This window comes from Atractosteus spatula, chromosome 17, assembly GCF_055471065.1.
Source record: "Atractosteus spatula isolate fAtrSpa1 chromosome 17, fAtrSpa1.hap1, whole genome shotgun sequence".
NCBI classification, from domain to species: domain Eukaryota; kingdom Metazoa; phylum Chordata; class Actinopteri; order Semionotiformes; family Lepisosteidae; genus Atractosteus; species Atractosteus spatula.
Genome location: NC_142722.1, coordinates 2,165,852 through 2,192,833, shown reverse-complemented (window position 1 = coordinate 2,192,833; position 26,982 = coordinate 2,165,852). Strand labels below are relative to the sequence as shown.

The 26,982-nt window shown below is 44.1% G+C and overlaps 1 pseudogene; it reads right to left on the bottom strand.

Annotated features, from left to right (window-relative positions):
- Positions 1-8,350: 8,350 nt before the first annotated feature.
- On the bottom strand, positions 8,351-10,223 carry LOC148818828 (uncharacterized; annotated as a pseudogene).
- Between the last annotated feature and the right edge of the window lie 16,759 nt (positions 10,224-26,982).

Here is a 26,982-nt window from a genome sequence, read left to right as displayed (position 1 = left end):
AGTAGGGGGATGCTTTTATTTGAAAAAACCTGTGCATTCCTGCACTCATTCAGCTAAGGCGTCTGTTACCTCCAGATCTAAATGCCTCTCAGAGTCTTGAGAGAGGACTTACACAGCACTGTTCACAGGCAAGGAACGAGACCTTCAGAACTCCCTTCCTTGATCAGTAATTCACCATCCCCAGAACGCCGGCATCGCTGCTTTTGCCCCAGGGTGGACTTACACACTGAGCTCAATCAGGGCTATTCTCGGATCTCAATGTCCTTTAAATCCTGCTACTTAGTGCTTTGCTCTTTTATTATGAGGTGTGTTTATGTAAGTATCGTGCGTGTGTGTATATGTTCACAAACAAGAAATACACCAGAAACATACATCTATATGTATGTCTCTGCTGCTCCCTTTAAACGGAGGAAAACACGAAAAACATACATGTATCATCTACGTCTTTCCTGTTCCCTTTAAAACAAAACAAAACCACGCCACGCCTATCTGTGCACGATCAAGGCGTAGCTACTCTCAGGACCCAATCCTGGACTATACGTGCATTCAAAGCACCACTCAAGCTTCAGAACCCCGGGCGCACTTAAGGCCCACACCTGTTCTGAGCCTCACGGTAAAGGTACAACCCCGTTCAAAAACCACATGCAATTAAGGCATACACCCAACACCAGTTTCATATGTGCAGTTAAGGCATACACCCAACACCAGTTTCATACGTGCAATTAAGGCATACACCCAACAGCAGTTTCGAACGCCTGTACACAATACCGTGGATCACCGCCTGCCAGACCAAATTCTGGACTTACAGCCAACCACCCATTACATACAACGGTGTCTTCCCCGGGCCAGAGGAATTCAGGAACTCACATTTTACTCCATCATCTCGGGCGATTCTCAGAGACTTCCCCACCGGTCAGACAAGAGAGTCAGGACTTTTTTTAAAAAGAGGAGTCCTTACCTCTTAGTAATGTGCACACTGATCGTCTCTCCTGCCGATGGGAAGTTCTGTGTCTTCTGGAGCATCCTGCAGATTACGCCAAAATTGTTGTAACTGAAAGAATAAGGTTCTGGATCCCGAGATGAAGTTAAACAGATGAGTTTGATTGCATGCAAGGAACAATAAAGCCAAAGTCTTGTTTCCCGCAAGAAACAACAAAACCGAAGTATTGTTCCAGGTGCCGTTACAAACTTTAGGTTTATATAGTCCTTCCTTGCTAATTCGGACGTCATTCGTTGTTATGGTAAAGGGGGGAGGTCACGTGTTTCGCCAGTTTACAGCCTTTTGGCCAAATGGTCAGGGATTATGTCCCCAGGGGTTTTCCTAGCTGGCATCTGGAATCCTTATCAGTTAACCCCCTTTCCTGCCATAAACTCCTGTTGCTTAGAAGTCTAATCTTCAGGCAGAACTGACTTAAGTTAACCCTTTTCACATCTTGTGTCTTACTTCTCATGCAATAAAACTCAGATGTTTAAATTTAACCTTGGGATCCAAAACTTATTTGTCTGTTACAACAACTTTTGGCATCACGAACAGGATACTCCAGAAGGCGCAGGGCTTCCCATCGGCAGGAAAGACGGCGCACATACTACAAAAAGGTAAGGACTCCTCTTTTATTAAAAGTCCTGACTCTCTTGTCTGACCGATTGGCAAGTCTCTGCTCCCTGCAAGGATCGATCGAGATGATGGAGTAAACGTGAGTTTCTGGTTTTCTCTGGCCCGGGTTAGACACCGGTGTATGTAATGGATGGTTGGCTGGAAGCCCAGAATATAGACTGGCAGGTGACAAACCACAGTATTGTGAATGGCATTCGAAACTGGTGTATGCCTTAACTGCGCGTAGAGTGTTTGAACAGGTTTGGGCCTTTATTGCTGAGCTCAGAACTGGTTTTGTGCATTAATTGCACATAGGTTCTGGGCTGTCCAGGACTGGTTGTGCCTTAATTGCACGCGGGGTCCTGTGCTGAGTTGTGCCTTGATTGTGCATGGTGTGGTGTGTTTTTTTGTTTTTTTTTAAGGGATGTAGGGGTTTTGTGCATTTATTGGGACAATTATTAATTGTGGTAGTAAGTCACAAAATTATTCATTGATGGCTATTAGAAAACCAACCTTGAGGGATAACTCAGCAACACACACACACGGATACTAATACACGACAATACATTTATTAATACATAAAATGTGCATATAAACATAACAGATCTTATAGTGAGGGTTAGCAGAATACAAAAGGTATATATTCAATCACTAAGAGTTACAAACCAAGAGGGACATACATTCAGTATACCATTAATTTATACCATTTCGTAAATGAACTTAGATTACAACTTCTACATTAGATATTCGCAAGGAAGTATGTCACTCATAGGAATTACAATTGAATTCTCGAGCTGCAATGTTGAATACTCATCCAATTTTTGTGGATTCAGATCTCCCGTGGACACAAAGAAACAGTGGGAGGCTGTTGCTAAATCCAATCGGCATCCCTGGCCTGGTGCCAGGCAGTTCTGGTTCGGCGTGATGTGTGAAGAAGGAGGGGCACTCTAAAGACTCTCTGAAGTTAGTTCTGGCTTTACTAGCAGAGTTTGTGCACATGGAAATTGACTGCGGGCCCAAGCAGGTCACACTCTTTAGACGGGAAGAAAACCGGTTCGTTCCCGATGTAGCGCTAGTCCTGAATACTGATATTCAGCTGTCTACAGTTCCGACCATAGTTCACTCGTTGATCAGGCGAGCACGATGGATTACCGGCGGTTCACGAGGCTTGCTACTGGGCTAATCTTGGGCGGATCCTTTGGTTACGCACCGGCGACCTCCATTCTCGACTCTTAGAACAAAGGAAAGTCCTGGCACTCGGACACACTGGCCGTTACGTGATTGTCCAAGATGAGCCTGATAAATGTCCTGGAGGAGCCCCTTCCTGGGCCTTGTGCTGCCTGTTTTATCTGGAGGAACTACGGTCATTCATTGGTTGAAAGTTTCGTGGGCATCAGAGACCCACGTGGGGTTACCTTGCCCTACCAGTTCCTGATTGGCTGGTCGAAGTGGATGACGAGTAACAATGCACTCTGACCTTAGAGTTGTAAACCTTGGGATGAGACTCTCCCAAGGAATCTCCCAGACAGTAAGGCGCCAGAGATGACCATTTATTAGGGTGGCTGGTGAATCTCAGCTTTGGGAGCTGTTCCTTATCAGGAAACTCTATCAGCTAGAAAAACACCTTAAATGTGAACCAAATGGAATGGCCTCTATGTAGTCAGCACCACTGAGATAAGGGACAGAGAGTGGCAAGGGAGCAGCAAACTTAATTCCTGTATTTTTAATATGCCTTGCCGCTACAGGGAACAGGAGGAAAGTAGATAATATATGAACGTTTTTTATGTGTTTTCCTTGTTTGTGAACATACACATACGCACAACACGCTAACATAAACACACCTCACAATAAAAGAGCAAAGCACGGAAAATGAAAGGAAAGAAAATGTACTCACTGCAAAAGAGGAGCCTGAACAAAAGCTAAAAGAGGCAGGGCAGGAGAATCAGAGACTGAAAGAAGAATTAGTTCCTGGGCACACTGCACTGGTTAATGTGTTGCACCATTCCACTAAATTATATCCTGCTCTCCCACAGGGGAAACGACAGGCAGGTCGCAAATGATTGGGATCAATTCCCACATTGGCCATATGGAGACGGGAGGTCTGATTGGGATGACACTTGGTATGTGTGTGATAAAGACGGATCAGGGTCTCCCCTATCAGAGGGAGGACACCCTCAGATCTGAGCTCTCACCCGAAGTGGGAAAGGACTTGACATAGAAGGAGCCGCCGCTGCTGATGACAGCACTACCCGAACTCCGTCCCACACTCCGTTGAGGGGTACTACTCGCACCTTCCTTCCCTAATCCCCCCATACGATCAAATCCAAAACCGGAAGATATTGACCGGTGGGCTAAAGAAGTACCGCACCCGAAAATAGGCATGCAGCGGACCTGGAGTGCGCTCCAGGATTTAAAAGATACTTATGGTATCACTCCCCTGACTGCCGCTATGATCCTCAAAAGGACAGAAAAGCATATCGGAGAACTTAGGCCATTGTGTGAGGATAACAGCAGGGGAGGGCGATGGGAGCGGGTTTGGCGATGGCTTAAACAACATTACCCACCAAAAACAGATTGAAAAAAGATATCTGCTTGTCAGCAGAAAGAAAGCGAGGATGTGGCTGATTTCACTGACTGCTTCGTCACAGTCAGTCTGGCTCTGGAATGCTCGTGACTTTGTGACACAGATGATGTGAAAAGCGACACCTCTGCTGTGATTAAACAGATTTATTTGAGCGACCTCAAGCCTGATATAGCCAAAGCCCTTGGCTTGAAAGAGCCCGAAATAGTGCAAGATACGAACAAGCAGTTCGAGGAGATAGTTAAAATGGCACGACAAATCGAAAGGAATATGTACGCTAAGTTGCAGGCAATACAAACAGGGTGGACACCCCCCATGCAGAAGGGAGAAGCTGGCTCTAACACCCGACTTATTCCAAAAGGGGAAATTATTACAGGTCGGTGCCATTATTGTAAAAGTTTTGGACATTTTCAAAAAAATTGCAAAAAACGAATGGCCATTGAAGGGCTGGAAAGCAGGCCATTGCAGGGCTGAAAAACATCGCCATCCCACATTCAATCCCTCAAATCGAGAGGGACAAAAAAGCCTGCTTTCACAATTACAGCTATCATTTTTGTTAGTTTGTTTTTATTGATCCCATTTGCTCGTTCTACTGCCCCTCCACTTTGCGGGTGGTAGGAGCAGTGCTGCTTTAAGTTAATGCCTAGGTGATCAGTTAAGTAGGTTATAACATTGTTCACAAAATGGGTACCATTGTCTGAACTGAGTTTTCCCGGGATTCCCCACATTGGGAGGACATCCTGCAGTGAGTGTTTGGCTACACTTTTAGCGTCTGCATGTTTGCAGGGAAAAACTTCTACCCACCTCGAGAACATGTCCACTATAACTAGACAGTATTTGTATCCTCTGCAGGGTGACAATTCTATGAAGTCCATCATGAGGTGGTCAAAGGGCCCCTGAGGAGTGCAATGGGCCGAGGACTGAGTCTTAGTGCCCCTGCCGACATTGTTTTGAGCACAGATAAGACATTTTTCACAAAAGTTTTCGGCAAAGGTCGTGAACCCCCTTGTATCCCACTGTGTACTTACCATACTCACCATCCCTCCTATTGACACATGGTCCTTTCCATGTGTCAACTTTGCTATGTAGGGAAAAAAATGACGGGATAAGCAAGGTTTACCTGTGGGCCCCAGCCACACATCATTGGAGAACAATCCAGATTTTTTCCACTTACCTCTTTCCGACGCGGGAGCAAGGGCTTGCATGTCAGGTAGAGAAGCCACATGGGGCTCCGGCTGGACGGGGATGGAGGGGAGGGTAAGAGGAGGAGAGGGGGAAGCAGCGGCAGCCTTCGCGGCCACATCAGCCCGAGCATTACCTTTCGAGATGTCGTCGGTGGCACTGGTATGGGCTGCACATTTACACACTGCAATGGCCTGAGGTAAAAGGATAGCCTCGAGCAGATTACTGACCAAAAGAGAGTGCTGAATGGGCGTACCTTGAAAACCTCTGTTCTTCCATAGAGTGCCAAAGTCATGGACGACGCCGAAAGCGTATCGACTATCATTATAAATAGTAGCTGACTGTGAGGCAGCCAAGACACAGGCCTGTGTGAGGCCAAAAAGTTCTGCAGCTTGTGCAGACAGGTGAGACGGATAGCGGCAGGCCTCTACCATCTCATGGTCAAAAACCACCGCATACCCCACGTGGTTCTGTCCTGTTGAAGGATCCTTCCTGGCTGATCCATCCACATAAAAAAACAAGTCAGAGTTAGGAAGAGGGGAAGAGCAAAGATCCTGTCTGGGGGTTACCTGAGAGGTAATGGCCGCCAGGCAATCATGTGGCTCCCCCTCATCCTCCACAGGCAGCAGGGTGGCTGGATTCAGCACCATACACCGTTCGATAGAGATGTGAGGAAGGGACAGAAGGATGTGGTGGTAATGGAGAGTGGACATGGGAGAAAAGTGCGAGGTCTTAGTCTGGAGGAGGATGGAGGCCACCCCATGAGGTACAAGGACCTTAAGAGGGCGGTAACACACCAGGGAAGCAGAGGCCATAATGGCTGCAGCTGCTGCCGCAACAGCACGAAGGCAGGCTGGCAGGCCGCGGGCCACAGAAGTGAGGCGCTGAGAGTAATAGGCCACAGGCTTAAAACGATCGCCGTGGGCCTGGAGAAGTACAGCGCTGTAGAACTCGTGTTTCTCGTCAACAGTCAGCGTGAAACCCTTAGTCATGTCAGGAAGGCCCAAGGCGGGGGATGACATCAGGGCTGTTTTAAGTTCGACAAAAGCTTTTTCTCCGTTGGGAGTCCAAGTCAAGTGGTCGGTCATGTTCAGACCTGGAGCATAAGTCATGTCAGACAGGGGCTGCGCCAGTGGGGCATTGCCAGGAATCCAAGATCTACAGTGTCCTGTACAACCAAGGAAAGACATCATCTCCTTTTTGGTTCGAGGCTTTTGAATGGCTGCCACTCGTTCAGTGCCAATCGAACGAGAATTAGCGGAGATGTCATGGCCTAAGTAACGTACACATTCTTTAACAAGCTGTACTTTAGAAAGTGAGGCCTTGTTACAGGTTTCAGCTAAAAAAATTAAGAGATCTCTGGTGTCTAGAGTGCAGGCTTCCTCAGTAGAGGAGCAAACTAACAGGTCGTCTACATATTGGACGAGGGTGCTACCATGCTTAAAAGAGAACCCTGAGAGACACTCTTGCAGTGCCGAGGAAAAAACAATAGGTGCCTCGGTATACCCCTGGGGCATCCGAGTCCATGTGTACTTTTTCCCTTTAAAAGTAAAGCAAACCAAAACTGAGACTCAGGATGAACCGGAACACTAAAAAAAGCATTTGCCAAATCAATGACAGAGAAAAACTTTGAGTCCCCGGGGATAGAAGACAAAATGGTGGTTGGGTTGGGGACCACTGGAGCTAGAGCATGGATGGCGGCATTTACTGCCCGCAAGTCCTGGACCGAAGGCCAAGATTCCCCTTCGGCCTTATTCACAGGGAAAATTGGAGTGTTACATGGAGACGTTGGGCAGGGGATGAGAATCTTTTCAGCCCCCAGCTTGTCCACAACAGGTTCCAATCCAGCCTCAGAGTCAGGTCTCAATGGATACGGCAGCCTGCAGGGCCTAAAGGTAGATTTTGCTACCACATCTAGGGGGACAGCACCCTTTATCAGACCCACGTCGTACTTGTTGGCAGCCCAGAGGGAATCCGGGACTCCCTCCAGTGCAGGGTGTGAAGTGTCAACTGGGACTGAGGTAAACAATCGGCCCGTCGTGTCGTCAGAGGCAGACAGGTGCACTGTCCTCCAGGTGTTAAAAACAGGTGAGCAGGGATGCCAGCTGGCCTGGAGAGCAGAGTTATGCCTAATGCCTTCAGCATCTGGGGCTGTCCATGCCTAGCTAGTAACGCACTGTTGGACAAAGACACCCACATCTTGCCAGCGGAAACCTGCAGCTTTTGCCAGAGACACGTGAGGGTGCGTCCCTGCCCAATACAGAGACTGCTGCTCGGTAGTCAGGGTCATGGCAAGGGCAGCAAAATCCCTTGAGACCAGATAACCATTCCCTTTAAGTCTATCGCTGCACTGTCCATCTCTAAACCAGATTTCCTCAAACCCTTCATCCGGGCCCCCGAAACTAACCGAGGCCGTGCAATGCAAATTGTCAATATCTTGAAAATCACCCTGGCCAGGCCACAGTCTTGCTGCGTCATTCAGAATTGTTTGGGAAACCTGACCCACATCTTTTCCTAATAGGTCCCAGCTGTAGTATTAATCTGGGACCATGGGGGAGTGTTGGACAAGCATGGTTCGGGGCAAGCAGTCTTCACTGCAGGTTAGTTCGAGCCCCTGTTCTGAACTGACGATAACGAGGCCCATTTTACAGAGCAAATCTCTGCCACACAAATTAACAGGGCATTCTTTCGAAAGTAAGAACGAGTGGTTGGTGGGCCCAAACCCATGCTTCTGGTATTCCACAGTGAGTGGTGTGGTGAAATGAGCCTTTGTCAGAGTGCCTGTTACTCCTATTGTCAGGATAGATTTCGATGAGAGCTGGAAACGGTGTGCGTTGTCTCTAAGCAGGGAATAGGTCGCCCCGTCTCAACTAAAAAGTCATAGGGATCTCCATTAATATGCAAAGTGACTTTGGGCAGCTGGGAAGGGGAGGAAATGGCAGGTGATATGAAAGTTACCTGCCCTCAGGCCCTATCTCTCCTGGCGGAGATAGTCAATCTTTCTTTTCCCGTTGCCATGTGTGCTGACTGTTACTCCAGCCGGGGGGGCCGAGTCCTAGTTCCCATCATCTTCCTCTCCCCCCTCCTTTTTGGGGCATTCTTTTGCCCAATGTTCTGTTTTTCTACAGTGAAAACATGCATCACGGTCTCCTTCTCCTCGACCTCTCCCTCTTCCTCGGTAGCCTCCTCGTCGGCCACGGCCTCCTGGTCCCCTACCCCGGCCCCTTCCTCTTCCTCCTTGATAGAACTGGAGCTGGGCCATCTGGAGTTGGTGTAGCTGATCGCTGTCTTTTCGTGCCTTTTTCTCATTCTTTGATGCTAATTGTCTCTCAGCATGGTAAGCATGGCGGCACACCTCGGTCAACCGGGTGGTGTCCCAGCCGATGCATGAGTTTTTCACCATGCTTCCTATTTCGGGGAGCAGGCCATCCACGAAAAGATGGGTAAGTTGAGTTTCATATACTGAGCAGTCATTGTTAGGGGCAGGTGGGGGCAGGCCACTGAGGTTACTGAAGAGGGGGTTCAGTCTCTCCAGTAAATCATTACACGTTTCTCCAGGCTTTTGCTTGGTTTGTCTCAAGGTGAACCAGTCCGTTTTGGGGGGATACTTTGCTTCTATTCTCTGGCAAATGCCATCTAGCTGGTTCTGATAGCCACTGCCGCTGACAGCGTCATACACCACGTCTGGGTTGAACGTGTCGCGCACATCGCCGTAGTCAAGCTTCAGGGTCTTTTGAAAAACAGTCTCTAGTTCGCTGCTCGTGGGCTTACATTGAACAACTAGACGCCGCAAGGCAGTGGTGTATTTTCGCCCATTTGTCTTGGGGTTTGGTAGTTTGCCAATTACGACTGTCAGTTCTGCTAATTTCCATGGGCGGAAAACTAAACAGGGTTACCTGTTACCCTGGGGGTTTGGACATTCTATCATAGGGAACTGGAGACCCAGATTTGGGTCATCCTCCTCTTCTCCATCAGAAAAAGGCAAAGGGACTAGTGATGGGTCCAGGTGGGAACCATATTGGGCTCCCGGCCTCGTAGAGGGCGGGGAGAGGCCATCCCACACTGGTTGGGGTCCCTTCTTTGGTTTAAACTCAGAGGCTGTTGGGCAGAGCTTAACACTGTTTTCCCCTGACGCTGGTACAGTATACATCCCAGGGCCTGTTGTTTAGGGTTCTCCCTCACAGGGGTCCCATGGCCTCCTGTGCCCCGGTTATATGGGGATGGTGCCGCTGGTAGAGGTGGAGCTGGGGCTGAAGCAAGACAGTCGAGGTCTTGATACAATTTAGATGTGCTCAGCATCATCTGTTCAGGGTTAGTAAGCAAGGGGGGGAATCTTTTTCCACACGCATCCCAGACTGACACACATTTTCTCATATACTCATAATTCCAATTGGGATCCCCTCCTGGATTTGGAGGGTCAGTCATTTCATGCAGCAATCTAATGGCCCATGGCTGAAAACTCCCGTCTCGAAGCCACTGCTCATTCGTCCATCCTGACATGCAATCAGTGAAAGGTTGGCAATAAACCAATCCATATTCTCTCCCTACTATATTCATGGGAGTTCCCTCAGGTTTATCATTTCTCTCTTTCTTATGTGCTTCTTTACTTTTCCTTTCTCTAGCCTGCACCTCATTTTTCCACAGCTCAAAATATTTCCAGTCTACTTTCTTGTTTCCTTTTTTCTCCCTTTCCTGCAACTTCTCCTTAAGCTGCTCAACCTGTTGTGGACTAAAGCTGCCGTTCTCTGGAAAACCCAACTTACTCCAAAGGGGAAGACACTTTATTCCCACATCACCAAACTTATCCTACATGTACTTGGCTGGGCCACTCAGCCCAGCTTTGCCTTTAGAGCTCTCATTACCCATTGTCGACAATGCCTTACTGTTTGTAGAACACTATAACATTTACTACTCTGCAGAGCAAAAAACACACGTCTGTGTTAAGATATGTTCGTTTCACGAGTCCCAGACTCGCCAGGTCCCAGACCGATTATAAGTCCCTGACTTATCGAAGAGAACACCCTTGTGGCTCGTTTTTAAAACTAATAGTAAGGATCACTTACTGATGTCAGACGGCCATGGATTTATCCAGACACTTCTCTGGAAGGATAAGTATTTATCCCCCGAGGTTCGTCCAATTCACAAAAATTGTCCGGGTCCAGATAGAGTTTCAATAGCCGTCCGCAATCAGGTTTGTGATCCCATCCTTGTCGCCAAAGATTGTCGTGGAATTTTATCGAAGAAGAGCCAGGAGAGGTATTCTCATTCACTCAGTAAGGTCTTTATTCATATTGCAATATGGGAAAAAGCCATCACCCGTCTGTGCAGAGAAGTGAAAGCTGATTCAAAAGCAAGCAGGGAGAGCCCTTGTTTTATATCTTTTTTTAAGCTAATGCAACACTTCAAGGACAGGCAAAGCAGTAATTTTCCATTACTTATAGGTTTTTGTTTTTAAGCAAAGAAGAGCAGTTATTCTAATTGTTTCTCATACTCCCTTCTTCAAGCAGCAGAGATAAACATTATTAAAACATCCCATGCCCTTGACGAGTTGGGTGCTATCACACTTTGTTCTAAGTATCCAGCTGCTTCTGCAGCACAGCTCTGTCCGTAAACAACATTTTTAGGATAAAACACCTTTTCTCAGTAACTTTCCATTACACTGTACATGAGGGGAGGGTGGATGTAAACATCTGGTCCCTCCAGAAGGATGAACTGAAAGGTCATTCAATTTGGACTAAGGATAAGGACGAATGTGGGATTCTGGACATGGAACCCACCACATTTACTGGGAATTCCCCGCCGTACATGCAGCCATATAAAATCAACAAAGATGCAGAGGAAGGGGTTCGACCAGTAGTACAAAAACTATTAGCTCAAGGCATTGTACGAAAAACACATAGTACAAGCAACAGCCCAATATGGTCCGTCAGAAAGGCCAGCGGAGCATGGCAATTCACAGTTGATTACTCAAAAGCTAATCAATACATCAATCATCTCACCCCCTTGGTAGCAGACCCCTCAGCTATTTTTCAACTACTGACACCTGAACACCAGGTGTTTTCGGTAATTGACATGGCTAATGGGTTCTGGTCTGTTCCTCTACATCCAGAGGTACAAGATTGGTTCGCTTTTGTTGTAGATGGAGAAGAATATACTTGGACCAGGTTACCACAGGGGTTTCATAACAGCCCCACCGTGTATCACATGGCACTTCGGAGGCATCTCCAGGAGTTGCCTCCGGTGTCCTCCGTCGTCATCCAGTATGTGGACGATATTTTAATTGCGTCTCCCGACGAGGGAACCCACAAGAAGGACCTCCAAATCATTCTTAACCATGTGGTTAAAAAAGGGCACAAGGCTAATTATGACAAGGCAGTTATGCCTAGACACCGTTATTTACTTGGGACAGAAAATTAGTCAGGGAAAGAGGGAATTGACAGAGGATCGGGCTCAGGCAATCCGCTCACACCCTAGTCCCAATACTATGAGAGAGCTCTGGTCATTCCTGGGCCTGAGCAATTTCAATAGAAATTGGGTTGATGCTTTTTCTGAGAGGGCCAAACCACTCACAGACCTATTAAAGGGGGGAGGGAGACCCCTTGACCCGATTGCTTGGAGCTGTGAAGCTGAACATGCTTTTAATGTTTTGATACAAGCTCTGTTACAGGCTTCTGCATTGGAGTTTCCTCAGACAGATCAACCTTTCTACCTCTACGTAAGTGAAAAGAATAGATTCTGGACAGCTGTACTATCGCAGGAACATAGGGATAAGTACCGCCCAGAAGGGTATTACTCGGGACCCTTAGACAAGGTTGCCAGGGGTTGGGGACCATGTCTACACTCCGTTCAGGCCTTCTGTGTAGCAGTACAGGCAGTTAAGAACATAGTGCTAGACCAGCAACTAATTGTTCAATGCCCACAAGCGGAACACACCCTCATGTCCCTGAGGACATGACCGGGTCAGCCAGGTTAATGCTGTTTGATGGAACAAGTGGCAGGTCCTGTTAGAAGCTCCGAATATTGCTATTGAGTGTGAAGGGGCTCTAAATGCAGCCACTTTGCTACCTGACCCCTCATAAGCCTATCTGTTAGAACATAGCTGTGATGTTTGGACAATGGGAGAGGATGAGGGCATCAAAATAGCAGAGCAACCACTCGGGAATGAAGACCTCATCCTCTTCACCGATGGAAATTCAGTTGTAGATTACAATGGGGAAAGAAAAGCAGGTTGGGCTGTCACTACTGAATATGATATCCAATGTGGAGGACGATTTGGGGTCCCAACTTCAGCTCATCGAGCTGAGCTGAAGGCTTTGGTGGAAGCCTGTAAATTGGCAAAAGGCAAGACCTCCACTATATACACAGACTCGTGATATGCGTTTGGAGTATGCCATGACTTTGGAAGGTTGTGGAGTAATAGGGATTTTTTTTTCTTCTGCTGGCACTCTGGTAAAGAACGCTGATTTGGTGTCTGAGCTCCTTGAGGCTCTCCAACTTCCAAAGCAGGTAGCTGTGGTAAAATGTAAGGGCCACAGCAAAGAGAACACTCCCGAAGCCAGGGGCAATAAGTTGGCAGACTGGACAGCATGTCAAGCCGCCCTGGGGCAATGGAGGGAGTGGTTTATAGAAAGACCTCTTCAAATTATTTCAGTTCGCACGATGAATATCCAAGCATTCCTTGTGGAACAGCTCAGCAAGCTCCAGGCCCAGGCCCCAAGGACTGAGAAATGGACTTGGATGGAACGCAATGTGGGGCTGCAGAAGGATGGGACCAGGAGATGCCAGCGAACAGGCAGACCTGCCTGTCCCAGGCAGTTAGTGCCCTGTCTGGCACAACAAATACACTCCACAGGGCACCCAGGAATTAGTCAGATGACTCAACGCTTTGCTCAGAGCTGGGTGGGGACAGGCTTCGCACCCTTCACGACTGATGTGGTGCGACGCTGTGGAGAATGCCAGAAAGCCTCCGGAGCGCTGTTGGTTCGGGCTCCTAACCTATGATGTCCTGCACCCAAGGGGCCCTTTATGCACTGGCAAATAGACTATTGTTCAATACAGGGAAGACAGGCCTCCTGGTGATGGTGGACCTATTTTCTAGTTGGGTGGAGGCTGTCCCTGTCAAATGAGAAACTGCCAAATATCTCGTGACTGAAGTAATTCCCCAATGGGGACTCCCATGTCGCATAGACTCAGACCAGGGCACACATTTTACTGGAAAAGTGTGCCAGGTGGTGGCAGACCTACTGGGGATCAAATGGGACCTGCATTGCCGTCATCACCCTCAGTCCTCCGGCATGGTGGAATGGGTGAACTGAACTTTGAAAGACAAATTGACAAAGTACCACCTGGGAGGAATCCCCTGGGTGGATGCATTGCCCGCCGTACTGTGTAGCATCCATGCGGGGACAAATCGAACTGTGGGGCTGAGCCCGTTTGAGGTGATCATGGGGTGCCCCGTGACACTGAGTGACTCCCCAGGACATGACGGAGTAGACTTGAGTGTACTAACTGATTCTCTGTTACAGTATTGCAAGTTGCTGACAGAAGCCACCCAAGGTGCCTGCGAGCAGGTCCTGGAGGCATGGGGACCACCAACTGACACGACCTCATCCCAGGAGAGTGGGTGTGGATCAGGAAATTTCCCTCACAGGTTCTCCAGCCAAGGTGGGATGGACCCTACCAGATCCTGTTGACAACCGATTCTGCAGTTCAAGTAGAAGGAAAAGATCACTGGATCCATGCATCACACTGTCAACGAGCCTCATCTCCAGTGTCAGACACAGGATGAAATAGTTACTGTTGATGATGTTAATGGTTTCTGTAGGGCTATGTCTTACGAAGATTAATAAACATCATACCCACAAAGGGGAACATGGAGTTAATTCCTTTTTCGGCCTTTCATATTTGACAGCCAAGAAAACGAACCCAAGTGTCTGCTGGGTGTGTACCGCATTACCTAAATATGTACAGGGAGGACTTCCTATGGGGGCCATTCCTTGGCGTCTCGAGGAGGTCATAGGCATGATCATTTCGAGAGATGATATAGGGAATTTTAATATGGCGAACTATGGATGTTGCAATGACACAACTTTAACCTGCACTACATTGCAATATCTGCATGAGCGAGGTTTAGAGCCCATGAGCTTCACAGGCTCTTACGCTTCTAAATATAACAGAAGCCTCTTATTGCCTGGTCCTGATGCCCTTTCATTGTGTGGTTCCCATATGGATGTACAGTAAATACAGAGGGAGGAGTTTTACTCACTGCTCTCAAAACTCTTACAAAACAGAGTTGGAGAGAAAAGTTTTATTTATTGGTTTTTCAAACACTTTGAATCTGGAGATGTCTCCTAATCAACAATGATCCTGTAATGGGAGAGGTTGTGTGTGATTACCATGGAGAAGTCATAACAAAGACAACAGCACAGTCCTAAAGACATAGGTGGCACAGGAATCACAAGAATCTCTGTACCTGTCATCCAGATAAAGACACCTTTGGAAGACAAATAAATGAAAGAGTCAACTTTAGACCAGTGAGGCAGGCTTTTGTGGTCAATGAACAGGACTTCATTACAATTCTGTTCCTTGCCAAAAGAGATTGCTGTGGGAGAAGACCTGAAATATGATTTCGTGTCTCCAGGAAGTTTTTTTAGGGAGAACGACACACTTTGGAGCAGGCGAATGACTGTTTTTATCTTCTCGGTAAAATATGAGATTTGTTAGAGAGAGTTAATTGCCTCTCTGTACCCCAGTCTGGGAACAGCAGGGGTCTCTCTCGGGACACACCCAGACCCTCACAGACAAAGGAGAGGGAGGCTGTAACATCTTGACTCTGAAAGTTTCTCTGTGGACTTGATTAACTGTCCACTTAGCATGAGAATCAGACCCATCAGTCTGTGCAGGAAGTGAAACTGCTGAAACTAACCTCTAACCTGAAAATTAGATTCCACGAGACACCTTTATCTGCCTTTAGAACAACAGAGAAACCAAACAAAAAAAACAAATACTGAAATTGAGAGGGAGTATTTTAATACCACAGATGGTACACATAGGCCAGATGATATACAGGACACCTGGAAGAACCCATGAATCTCAGTCATGAGTCATTGCTGAGGAAAACTGGGCCTGCTCTCCAGCAAGACACATGAGAGATTTCTGTGGGGATTTGAGCTTTATTAAAGGTAAAGGCCTTAAAGAGCCTCATTGATAACAAATAACCAACAGCTGGCTTTATTCCTCAGGAAAAAACATAGACTGAAACTGGCTTTTGTTTGTATTTTATGCTAAGTCTGTTGCTTGTACTGTGTTGCTCTACAGTTTCTCAAGTTCAACACTTCTATTACCATAACAACTATTTGCATAAAGTCTGGTTTGGTCAGCTCATGCAAGCAAAAGACATCAGTACAATACACGACAGTACAAACATAAAACCAATAATAATAATTCCCACATTACATACTATCCTTACATACTCCAGTAATAATGTATTAATTTATCCTGCTGTAACCAATCCCCAATGAAGGGATATGTGGATCCTGTGCAGACGCAGGAGTAGGTAGGTGACGAGGCAGGGGAACAATCCAGTACGTAAGGCGAGTCCGTGGTGAAAAGGAGAAAGGTGGTTCAAAATACAGGAAGTACAAATAGTGGCAAACAATCCGAAACGAGAGGCGAGGTCCAAAATCGAAAGGCAAAAGGGAAGTCCAGAATCCAGAAGAATGCGAGGTACAGAATAAACGCCAGGTAGAGCTCTCAAAGAGTAGACTCAATACTGAGCAGCCAGAAGCGGGTTAGAATGGCTTAAATACTTCAGCCTGGTCATTCCTGGTAGGTGAAATTAGGAACCCATGGCATTTTTTGGCTTGGACCATCAGTCCTGTTTGTGCACAGAATTCTTCGAGGATGCAGATGTTTTTTTCCATCCCTTCCCAGCTGTTGCCCAGCAGAACCAGGTAATCTGCAAATGCCAATGTTGAGATGTTTCCAGCCTCAGTATTGAAGCCCCAACCGTGTTCTTCCAAGGCATTGATCAAAGGATCCAGGGCTATGTTGAATAGTATGGGTGACACCTTGTTTAACTCCAGCTTTAATGGAGGTTTCTTGTGAGGACTGGCTTTCTGTTTTGATCATGGTATTGCAGTCATGGTAAGAGTTTTTGATTAGATCAATTATGTGGTTGTCCAGTTCTTTTTGTTGCAGGACTTGAAATATGGGCCACAGAGTCAAATGCCTTGGCGATGTCAATGAACACCACTGCAATTTGTTTATGGGTCTTTTTGGCATTTTCAAGGATGTATTGTAATGCTGTCTGACTTTCTGAACTGTGCCACGTTCTTAGGGAATGAGCTGATTGATGTTTATTGCCCCTTTATATTTGATTTCCAGTGTTTTCAGTTTCATTAGCTCTTCATCTGTCCATATCTTGCTGGAGTTTTTGTATTCAATTCCTGGATTCTTTCTTTGTCCCTGATGTCTGGATGGGCATGTCATTTGTGTTGCGATAAGCCAGATTTTGATTGGAAGTCCATGTTACAGATGTTATAATTCCATTCACCTTTTTCTTCATTAGTGTCAGTTCTCTCTTTGCATTTGGAGAGATGGCACTGGATGGAGTGGAGATTATTGCTTGTTTTGTTGCATTTGGTACATAGAAACTCCATAGATATTTCACTGTGTTTGAGGGTATAGTGTTGCAGTGCCAGCCTCAGCCTTCCAATCTTTTCTTTGCAGATAAGACAGGTTTGATCATCATTTGGCAGGTGCATGGTTATGGTCTGGCCACTTAGAAAGGTTGGTTCATCGAGTGACTCATTTGCTTCCGGACTTCCGGACTTCCTCTTGCAGAGGTGGTGTTAGGCTCTCGTCATTATACTCAGGTGTGTCATTTTCAAATTCCTCCAAAATGTTCATCAGGAAGGGATCGTACTCTTGTATGAGTCTTTGGAGGTCGATGGTATCGTCAAGCCTCTTTATGGTTTTCTATTGGGATCTGTAGATCACAAATGCGTGGTTTATTTTGATCGAAGATATTTTGGTGGAATGGATGAGTAGACTCACATCGGGCATGACCTGGGCCAAGTTGTCATATGTCGTCTGTGTACTCACAGAGATGAGTCTTAACTCTCCTTATTTGATTCTTGACAGGGGATTTGCTCTACTGGAACAGGACCCAACCCTAAGTCCTTCCAGGGCACCTTATTTGCCTGGGCGACATGCCATCCGGTATGGTTCATCGTTAACATTACTCTCCAGTTTGAGGTTTTGCCAGTGGGTACTACCCAGTGGGTTGGCGAGGCCACAGGAGGGGTGAGATAATTTAGACCTCATCTGGCCTCCACGTACTCAAGCAGAGCAGTGGAGTTACCAGCGGGACAACATGGAGGTAGAGGTCACTAAGTCTTCACTCCTTACCCAAGGGAGTTAAGAGAGTCATAGTTACTCCTTTTAGCCGTGCTTCATTGAATTTCTTCACTTTGACATTCAGAGCACTGGGCAGAAATCACATTGTGTCAACACCCGCCGCGGGCCTTTGCGATGCTTTGTTTTAATTAAACAGTCTAATTCCCCCGGTCAGCACCAGTTCTAAGCCGGCTGCTAAACACTGGCCGAGGACGCCCGCTGCAGATGATGGCTTAACCCCCCTGGCACCCCGGCCTTCCCCAGTGAGAAGGGGAGGGAAGGTTCCGACCAGGGTGCGCGAGAGGGGCTGCTGGCATGTTAGAATAATGTAGTTAAGGGAAGTCAGAAGTCAGATCCATACCTCTGGGATAAGGATTGGCTCTAAGTGCTTGGTCGGACGGGCTGGGGTGTGAAGCGGGGCTGGGCACGAGTCTCGGTTTGACAAGGCACCACATGCCGTGGCCCCTCTCGCACGCACCAGTCAGATAGGGTGCTGCAGATCTGCAGTCAGGTCAATGGGTCTTTTAAGAAATGATCAATTCTGGATCATGTCGAATGAGAAAGAAAAGTGTATTTAGTGAAATGTTTAGCAGTGATTCTGTGGCTCTGCCCTCAATACTATGTGATTGATATATTTATGTCATGTGTAGGTATTTGTCTCAGGTATTAATAACAGGCAATGTCAACAGAACAGAGTTCCACACTCCAGAGTGCTTCAGAGTTCCATACTGCCTAAACTTAAGCAGCTCTTGCATAGTAGATTATATCATAGCACAAAGGTAACAGCGAAACCTCACTACAGCATAACTGTTTCGCTTTTTCATTTAGAAAAAAATATTGTATTTTTTCAAATTTCAATGCATTTGTATCCTTTGACATTTTCTCAGTTTTGCCTTTCCTAACTTGTAAGGTCAATATGTCCACCTTGCGGTCATTGTTAGTAATGTCTTATTTTGAGGGAAAATTTTTATTTCAGTTCTCTATTTGGTGATTTTATTTTTATTGATTTGAATTGTGCATTCAGGAGTGCTCGATTTTTTTTAAATTGAAGGCGACTACTATACATAATGTGAGTTTATTTAAAAAAATAAAATGAAAGGAATGCATTTTGATCAGGAAAACAATGTTGATATTCCCGTGATAATCTTCCTTAGATCATGTATTGCATCATTAGGACACATTATGGGCCTGAACTACAAAACTTTTCCTGTTCTATGGTCCAAGATAAATAAAAACAAAAGCATTTATTTTAATTAGATTTGTTTTTTAAAACACATGTAACAATTTATTTATATAACCTAAGTGAAATAAAAACATTTTAAAATCATACTTTTAGTATATTTAGTCCCTAATACACAATGCAATGATAATTTGTGCACATGCACAGGTGTGTCTCAAAGGGCACAGTGCTCCAGAACAGAGTTTCATACTCCAGAGTGCTTCAGAGTTCTACACTGCCAAAACATAAGCAGCTCTTGCATAGTAGACCACATAAAAGCACAAAGGTAACAGTGAAACCGCACTACAGCACAATTTTTTTGTGTTTTCATTTAGAATAAAAAACAGCATTTTTTCAAATTCAATGCATTTCTGCTGCTTTTACCTTATCTCATCTTTGCCATTCTTAACATGGGAGTACAATATCCCCACCTTGTGGTCATTGTTTGTAATGTCTTAATTCGAGTGCAAATTTTTATTTCAATTCTCTATTAGGTGATTTTAATGTTATAGATTTGAATTCTGCATTCAGCAGTGCAAGGGTTTTTTTTCCAAGTTCAATGGAACTATCATAGTAATGTAAGTTTCTTTCAAAAAATAAAATGAAATGAAAGGAATACATTCTGTGTTCTGTGATACAAGATAAATAAAAACAAAAGCATTTATTTTAATTAGTTTTGTTTTATAAACAACACTTAAGATCTGATTTCATTAACATACGTGAAAAACATTACAAAATGCAATGAACAAAGTATTGCTTACAGGCCTCTGAGACAGAGTGCTATGCTTTTTGACACATACCTGTGCATGTTGCAGAAATTACCATATTTTACTATAACTTACATTTTGCCTGCAGATCTGCAGTCTGGCTGACAGGTGTTTTAAGAAATGACAAATTCTAGATCACATCAAAGTAGCAGGAAAAGTATATTCAGTGAAGTGTTGGCAGTTGTCCTGTATCTCCAGCTTCAACACAGTGATATTTATATATATGCTCCTGTGATTTATTGGTACATGCCCAGGGCAATAATCAGGATCAGGATTTAGCTCCAGATGGGCCAGAGATAGTGTTGTGAAGTACAGCAACCCACAGGATCACAAGGGTAGACCCACTGCACTGTTTCTCCTTCAAAAACCATATACAGGTGTGTATACATATACATGTGTGTAGCAATAACATTGCAGCAGGAGTGACATTGAAAGTTAGGAAAGGCAAAACTGAGGAAAGGTAAAAGGAATAGAAATGCATTCAATTTTTAAAAATACTGTTTGTTTTTTTCTAAATGAAAAAGTGAAACAGTTATGTTGTACTACAGTTTCACTGTTACCTTTGTGCTATTAGCTAAGCAGGAGACCTCCTGGGAAAAACTAAGGTTGCTGCTTGAAGAGATGTTAGTGGGAACCAGCTGGAGGAGTTCACCCTGCGGTCCATGTGGGTCCTAATGCCCCAGTATAGTGACTGGGACACTATACTGTAAACAGGCGCCGTCCTTCAGATGAGACGTAAAACCTAGGTCCTGACTCTCTGTGGTCATTAAAACTCCCAGGTCGTTTCTCGAAAAGAGTAGGGGTGTAACCCTGGCAACCTGGCCAAATTTCCCATTGGCCCTTACCAATCATGGCCTCCTAATAATCCCCTTTTTATGAATTGGCTTCATTACTCTGCTCTCCTCCCCACCGATAGCTGATGTTTGGTGAGCATTCTGGCGCACTATGGCTGCCGTCGCATCATCCAGGTGGATGCTGCACATTGGTGGTGGTGGAGGGGAATCCCCATTACCTCTAAAGTGCTTTAATGGAGTGTCCAGAAAAGCGCTATATGAGTATAAGCAATTATTAATTGTTATTATTATTATTACTAAGAATGAGCTGCTTATGTTAAGGCAGTATGGAACTCTGAAGCACTCTGGAGTATGAAACTCTGTTCTGTTGACATTGCCTGTGATAAATACCTGGGACAAATACCCACACATGACATAAAATATATCAATCACATAGTTTTGAGGGCAGAGCCACATGATCACTGCAAAACACTTCACTAAATACACTTTTCCTGCTAATTTGACAAGATCCAGAATTTGTCATTTCTTAAAAGACCTGTCGGCCAGACTGCAGATCTGGATCCAAAATGTAAGCTCTAGTAAAATATGATAATTTGTTGCAGCAAGAACAGGTTTCTGTCAACAGGGACAGTGCACCATCTCCGAGACCTGTAAGCAGTACTATGCCGCTACATAACTGTATAGTATACGTTGGTTTTTGAAGGAGATGCAGTGCAGTGACTCTACCTTTGTGATCCTGTGGGTTGCTGTACTTCACAACACTATCTCTGGCCCATCTGGAGCTAAATCCTGATCCTGATTATTGCCCTGGGCATGTACCAATAAATCACAGGAGCATATATATATATCACTGTGTTGAAGCCGGAGACACAGGACAACTGCTGTTACGTCCCAGTGTGTGGTCCATGTGTGTTTTGTTGCTATCTTCCACACTTCCTGACCTTGATTGTTCTCCCTACCCTATTGGTCCATCATTACATCATTGTTTCGGTCTGACATCATCGTCAATTAACTCTCAGCTAATCAGAACGCAGATTATTCAGTATATCAGTTGGAGGTTTTCAGAACGAAGGGGCCGTTCGTTTGACTTCGGTTCTGCTTGGCTAGGCTTCAGTTTTGTTTCGCTTTTGGTTTTTGCTTTCGCCTTTGTTGGTTTGTGTTTTCCTTGTACTTTCGTTTGTTTGTTTGTGTTTATCATTTATTTTGCCATTACCTTGCCCTAACGTGTTATCAACCTCTGTGTTCTTTTGTACCCTGTTCCTGTTGTCTACTCTCATTTTCCCTTAATTGTATTCTTAGTTCACTTGTGTATTTGTGTGAACTTTTGTGTATAGAGTAAGTTAGTCAGGAACATTCTGCACACATAGTTGATTTTTGTATTATTAACACTAGTTTAGGACGGGTGAGTGTCGCTTTCTTGTATGGTTTTGGGAAGTCAGTGAAGGTTAGCTAGGGCGCTTGAAGACGCCGAAGACCGTATGTTTCGGGTTTTCTTTAGTAGTTAGGTTAGCTTTCCCTCACCTTCTTAGCCAGTTCCATTTTATTTGTTGTTTTCTTTTCTTTGGCACTACTATAGTTCCCTTACCCTGTGTGTTATTGTGTCTTATCACATACCAGTAACTTATTCACCTTAAAATAATCACTTTTGGCACCAACCCTTGTCACACTTCCTAAATCCCTCACCAGAACCCACCTGCATCCAAAAATTATCCTAAATGTTACATCCCTTTACCCCTAGACACTTGGGGTCGTAACATTTTTTGGGGCTCGTCCGAGAGATCAAATCCAAGTGTTAAGGATTTCTTTTTTGGTTGCAGAATTTTGGTGTTTGTACTTTTGTGCATTTTGGGACTGGTTAGCGTTATTGGGTATTTGTTTAGGAATAAGGACTGGTATAGGATTCTGATTTGTGGATTGTGTTTTTGACAAGGTAGTTATGGCTACTTTCGATTTGCGAATGTTTGTGGAGGAGCCTTCCTTTGAGCAGCTGGAGAGGTGTAGGAAGGACGAATTACTCCAAATTGCTGATCACTTCCAGATTCAGGTATCAACGCAAGCTCTTAAAAGGAACATCAAGAGAGCTGTGATTGATAAATTGGTGGAATTAGAGGTCTTTGCACTAGCGAGCAAGGACGCTGGTTCTCCTGGGGCTGATGCTAAACCTGCTATGGCTAGGGAAGAACACATTGAGGTGCAGGTGGTGGCTAAAGACTTAACGGAGGCAGACGTCAAGGCCACATTACCCCCCTTTGAACCGTTCTCTCCGGTCTCCAGTGGGTCAAAAATTGAGATTTGCCTGAAAGTTCATCTGGCCTGCTTGCAAATAGAGGCGCAGGAATAAGCCCAGGCACACCAGGTAGAATTTGAGTTGCGCCTTTTTAGCGGACGGCTTTCTCTGCATTGTGTCAAATGAACACCCGGGGACACCAGGTAGAGGTCTGCGATTTTATTTCCTTATAGAACATAAAACATGCATAAAACACGCTAAATGTCTCTCTCTCCCGATTGGCATCCACAATGCGTCCAAGACTCTCCTTATAATCATATTATACAAAATAACAGAATAATAATAATATCTAGAATGATAAGATATATAAGATCTAACAATATAAAGAATGATATATAAAAATAATAGATTACATATATAAATGTAATTATATAATATATTATTAACACAATACCCACCATCTATGTACATTCACATGACTACATATATATCACATCAATATCAAATCAATTACAATGATTGTAATACACGCATAAATGGCCCCTTTCTTTTCCCATGTTTTATCTATCATCACATTATACGTACTATCCACGATATAAGCCAATACCCGTTATCTAACTCTAGAATGCACCTTTTCCAGTGTTGTACGTTAACATTTGGTTAATAAAATCGACACACCTAAAATATTAAATAAGAAAGAAAAAAATGATAACAAAATGGACAACATGCCTTATAGAACATAAAACACATGGCCGTTACACACACTAAATGTCTCTCTCCTGCTTAGCAAAATATAACATGTGGTTAAACACCGTATAATACATTAAACATAACCTTTATGCACTACCGTGATTAATTTGGCACACAACTGTAATATTCACAGAAATAAGATATATAATATCACCGCATGAATATGTAATAAAAATAAATTAAAAAAATAACGCTCGCATGCTAACCTGCATGACCACGTGTCGCTAGCACCACACTACACTCCATTATGGTACGTTAGCATATCGCAACAGGCCCTCCAGATCAGACATCCTAATTTTCTAATTAATCAAATAAAACATTACGTGCAACCTAATAATGCGACACAGTCTTCGTCACATGGTTACCAATATATTACGCCACACTAGTAATCATTTAAAACAGAAAATAAATTGATTAAAATAAAGTCACATAAGTTCGTTGGAGAGAGACAGTAACGTGCGTCTTACCTGGTTGGCGTCTACGACGTGTCTGAGAAATCACCAGAAAAACGTGACACCTATGACGCCCAGGGTGCACCTTAATTGACGCCCCACCAACAACAAATCCCAAGGTATGTCGCAAAGCCAACTATATACATAAAAACGGAACTAATTTTGGGGAAGTTCACAAAAATAAAATAATAAAATAACATAAAATAAATGATTACATCATATAACCATGGCTCAACACCAACACCAGGAGGTCTGGTCACTGCTTTTGCAGTGTAAACTAGTGGGCAAGGCTCCGGAAGTTTGCTCTACACTTTCTCTGGAAGAAAGTTTGCATAATGATATTGTGAAAGCTGCTATATTATGGGCTTACGAATTAGTTCCTGAAGTTAATAGACAACGATTTCAAAATCATCTTAAAGTGTCAGGCCAAACATTTGTTGAATTCACTAGAGACAAGGGAATTCTCTTTGATAAATGGTGTGTAGCCAGTAAAGTGAGCTACTTTAACTCATTGCACGAGTTAATGTTATTAGAAGAATTTAAGAACTGTTTGCCTCAACGCGTTGCTGTCTATTTGAACGAACAAAAAGTAACTTCCTTATCGCAAGCAGCTGTTTTGGCAGATGAGTTTGTGCTCATGCACAAAACCGTTTTTACATCTGCACACCCGCAAAAGACTCTGCCTAAAACTAGAATACCACCTGGAGAAATTCTGACTACAATTAAAGCATCACGTTTGTCAGAAACACGCGAATGTTTTTATTGTCATAGAAAAGGGCATATCATTGCTGATTGTATGACACATAAGCGTATTATTCAGCCTATTGTTTCTTTTTTCCTATGCTTTCACAAACATTATTTGTTTGTTTTTATGGGTGGGGGTGTTACATCCCAGTGTGTGGGATGTAACCTTGATTGTTCTCCCTCCCCCATTGGTCCATAATTACATCATTGTTTCTGTGTGACATCATCTTCAATTAACTCTCGGCCAGTCAGAAAGCAGATAATTCAGTATATTAGTTGGAGGTTTTCAAGAGGAAAGTGCCTTTGGTTTGGTCACGCTCGGCTTCGGCTTCGGCTATTTTTTTTGTATAGCTGCGGCCTTTGTTGGTTTGTGTTTTCCTAGTACTTTCGTTGGTTTGTGTTTATCATTTATTTTGCCATTACCTTGCCCTAACGTGTTATCAACCTCTGTGTTATTTTGTACCCCGTTCCTGTTGTCTACTCTCGTTTCCCTTATTTGTATTCCTAGTTCACCTGTGTATTTGTGTGAGCTTTTGTGTATAGGGTTAGTTTGGGTTGTCGGGTACATTCTGCACACGTAGTTGATTTTTGTTTTAGAAACATTAGTTTAGGACGGGTGAGTGCCTTTTGTCTTGTATGGTTTTGGGAAGGCAGTGAAGGTTAGCTAGGGCGTTCGAAGACCGTGTGTTTCGAGTTTTCTTTTGTAGTTAGGTCAGCTTCCCTCACTTTCTTAGCCAACTCCATTTTACTTGTTGTTTTCTTTTTTTTTTGGCACCACTCTAGTTCCCTACCCCTGTGTGTTATTGTGTCTTATTATGCACCAGTCACTTATTCACCTTTTAAATAATCACTTTCTGCACCAACCCTTGTTGTCACGCTTCCTAAGTCCCTCACCAGAACCCACCTGCATCCAAACATTATCCTAAATGTTACACCCCTTTACCCCTAGATACTTGGGGTCGTAACAACTGCTAACACTTCACTGATTACAGTTTTCCTGCTCCTTTGACATGATCCAGAATTTGTCATTTCTTAAAAGACCTGTCGGCCAGACTGCAGGTCTGCAGCCAAAATGTAAGCTCTAGTAAAATGTGATAATTCATGAAACATGCACAGGGTGTCACAGTGCTCTATGTCAGACACCGGTAAGCAATACTTTCTTCATGAATTGAGCAATAGGAACTAAGTATACCAGAGGTAAGGTTTAAAAGTGATTCTGTGGTGCAACATGCCAGACTTACAGCTAGGCGTTTGATATACTGGGCTCTGAAGTGGACATCATACCCTATAGATTCCACAAGTCCTGTAATGCAAGCACTTAATCAATGTCACTCCTGCTACAATATGATTGCTTCATACCTGTATATGTTGGTTTTTTAAAAAGAAACAGTGCTGTGGCTCTACCCTTGTGATCCTGTGGGTTGCTGTACTTCACAACACTATCTCTGGCCAATCTGGAGCAAAATCCTATCCTGATTATTGCCCTGGGCAATACAGAATCACTGCAAACACTTCACTGAATACACTTCTCCTGCTCCTTTGACATAATCCAGAATTTGTCATTTCTTAAAACACCTGTCGCCCGACTGCAGATCTGCAGGCAAAATGTAAGCTATAGTAAAATACGGTAATTTTTGCAACAAGCACAGGTATGTGTCAAGAAGCATAGTACTCTGTCTCAGAGGCCTGTAAGCAATACTTTGTTCATTGCATTATGCAATGTATTTTTTCACATATGTTAATGAAATCAGATCTTAAGTGTTGATTATAAAAAACTAATAAAAATAAATACTTTTGTTTTTATTTATCTTGTATCACAGAACAGAAAAATTGTTTTTCAAGCCCACAAAGTGTTTAAATGCAATACATGAACTAAGAAAGATTATCATGGGAATATAAGTATGTTTCCTCATAAAAATGTATTCCATTCATTTCACTTTATTTTTTTTAAAGAAACTTACGTTACTATGATAGTTCCATTGAACTTGAAAAAAAAATCTTGCACTGCTGAATTCAGAATTCAAATCTATAACATTAAAATCACCTATTAGAGAATTGAAATAAAAACCTGCCCTCAAAGTAAGACATTACCAACAATGACCACAAGGTGGAGATATTGTCTTCCCACGTAAAGACTGGCAAAATTGTGTTAAGGTAAAAGGAACAGAAATGCATTGAATTTGAAAAAAATACTGCTTTTATTTCTAAATTAAAAAGCAAAACAGTTATGCTGTAGTGTGGTATTGCTGTTAACTTTGTGCTATTATGTGGTC